The following is a 2,904-nucleotide window of genomic DNA, read 5'->3' on the forward strand; positions in this document are numbered from 1 at the left end:
ACCTTGAATAATTACTTCTGGTAGCAAGCGTAGTAAGTAGGATACTGCAAGCTCGTTGCTGAAAATAACCTTGAATAGAATCTTGCAAAATAAAAATATCTATCTTCGCATTTCAACTTTAAGTAAAATTCACATTGGAAATTAAGAAAATCTGAGAAGATGATGATGTAGCTGTATCAACTATTGATGGTTCACACTATGGTAGGAACGTAGCTAAAGTGGTATCGGTATGTGTGAAACAAAAATGTGGTGTTGCATGACACTGACAGGGCGAAGCACGTCAGAAGGCAGCATGGAACATAGATGGTGCAGCAAGCCCTCTCCAAAACTCTCCATTGCTTTTGACTACCGGGTGGATAGTTTCAACTTTGTCAGTAAGGTCAGAGTGTCCTCGTGGTCCGTGTATGCAAGGTCCAGTTGTCTAATCATGTCCTTTTCTCAACACTGCTCACCTTTTGTTGTTGTTTGACCAGGCAAGGAACGGAAGAACAGTTACGGATGATAGCAGAAAGTCACCTACACTTTCTGAGGTTTACGGTCAGTGAGGTCATGGAACATATCAATAGGAAGAATGTTAATAGACGACATGAAATTTCATAGGTCGGAGACACAAAAACGACCACTGCATCATCCAGAGTCGAGTTTTTAGTAAAGGTCTTGGGGAAGAGTTCAGCTCGTGGCCACCCCTACAATAATTACTCTGACCCTGCAGAAAGTACATTTGATCAATCGCAGACTATCTCTGACCAATCAGAAGATAAGACAAGGTTTAAAACGGAGTGTATGTAAACGGTGATATGTATCCATAGGTTGACCTATTTTCCCTGGTAAATTAAATTTTTCCTTCTCCTGTTTGGTCTCCGACTTCCCTCTCGTTCCGCTTTCTTGATACCATACCCTATGTTGATCCTCTTTTCCTGTAGTAGTGACCTGCTTCATGTTTGTCGTTTTGGCTACGATATCTTGTGCTAATCCCCTTCTTCTTGTTGCCCTGGCCTCTTGTTTGTGCTCTCCGGTACCCCCTAGTACCGGACATTCGGTGCGAAGGTGTGAATTACCCTTCCAGAGGGGACTGGCTTGTTATTCTCTACTTCATTTCTCTACTCCTTATTTATTCTACTTTCTTATTTCTTCTCTTTTTTCTTCTTTTCTTCTGTCTTCTTTTCTTCTTTATTTCTTGTGTCAGTATTTCTTATTTGTTTTTTTTTTTTTTTTTTTTTCGTTTTTCATGTTTTTTTTTTTATTTCTTGTTTCTTTACTGAGTAATAAAATGCTGCATGTAGGGTTACAACTGTAGTATATGTAGTAGTAGTAGTAGTAGTAGTAGTAGTAGTAATGAGAAAACCAGGAGCAGCAGCAGCAACCGTAGTAGTAGTAGTAGTAGTAGTAGTAGTAGTAGTAGTAGTAGTAGGACGAGAAGGAGGAGGAGGAGGAGGAGGAGGAGGAGGAGGAGTAGCAGCAGCAGCAGCAGCAGCAGCAGTAACAGGAGTAATAGCAGCAGCAGCAGCAGCAGCAGCAGTAGCATCAACAACAGTAATACGAGCAGCAGTAATAACAGCTTTAGCAGTGATGATATAATTTTCAATATTATCATATCATTTATTTATTTATTTATTCTTTATTTATTTATTTTTTTATTATATTAGTGCCTTTTTCGTGTAACGATTTTTTTTACATTTTTTTTTTTTTTGGTAAAATTTTCCTTAAAAACAAAGTAAAAAAAAAACTATTGTCTTACATTTCATGTTCATTTTTTTTATTTATGTATTTATTATTATTTTATTTTATATATTTATTTATTTATTTATTTGTTTATTGTTATTTATTTATCTAATTGTATTATTATTATTAAAATTTTTTTTTTTTACGGTAGAATGTAGTAAAGACCTTCCACAGGCAGCACCGTGTGGCCCAGCTGGCTTGGTGGCAGGTTGGTTGGCGGCTCCCTCATGCTGGCTGCCGTAGTGGTCGGTTCCCTCTACTCAGGTTCCATCACGGCCTTTCTCACCATACCTTCCAAGTTAGTGCTGATCCGACTACACAAACCATCCATAGTAGAATTTGACAATTATCAAATTCACGTGGTTTGGTTCTTAACACTTTCAGGTCACAAACAAGAGATCTCTAGTTCCACTCTTGAGTTGGAAGTTGCCAAGTCTTATATCGTGCTGTGGACCATGTTCACATAAAAGTAAAGAGGAACAGGAAGTGACCTGTGGATTTGTTACATTGCATTTTGTCAATGTTGATCCTATCCTTATGTGTGTGTGTGTGTGTGTGTGTGTGTGTGTGTGTGTGTGTGTGTGTGTGTGTGTGTGTGTGTGTGTGTGTGTGTGTGTGTGTGTGTGTTTAACAAAAGATCCACATTAATATTTGCAACCGCATTTTCAGATAACAAAAGCTCTGCCTCTCGCTGCACATTAAAGAATCGCGAAAGTTGTGGATCTGTGTGTGTGTGTGTGTTTATGTAGGAGAGACACTGGCCAAGTGCAACAAAAATAAAATAAATAAAAAAAAAGCCCACTGAGATGCCATTCCCATAAAAGGGTCCAAAGCGGTAATCAAAAATTGAAGGATAAGTGTCTTGAAACCTCCCTCTTGAAGGAATTCAAGTCATAGGAAGGTGGAAATACAGAAGCAGACAGGGAGTTCCAGAGTTTACCAGAGAAGGGGATGAATGATTGAGAATACTGGTTAACTCTTGCATTAGAGAGGTGGACAGAATAGGGGTGAGAGAAAGAAGAAAGTCTTGTGCAGCGAGGCCGCAGGAGGAGGGGAGGCACCCCGTTAGCAAGATCAGAAGAGCAGTTAGCATGAAAACAGCGGTAGAAGACAGTTAGAGATGCAACATTGCGGCGATGAGAGAGAGAGAGGCTGAAGACAGTCAGTTAGAGGTGAGTAGTT

Source organism: Scylla paramamosain, chromosome 45 (genome assembly GCF_035594125.1).
Source record: "Scylla paramamosain isolate STU-SP2022 chromosome 45, ASM3559412v1, whole genome shotgun sequence".
NCBI classification, from domain to species: domain Eukaryota; kingdom Metazoa; phylum Arthropoda; class Malacostraca; order Decapoda; family Portunidae; genus Scylla; species Scylla paramamosain.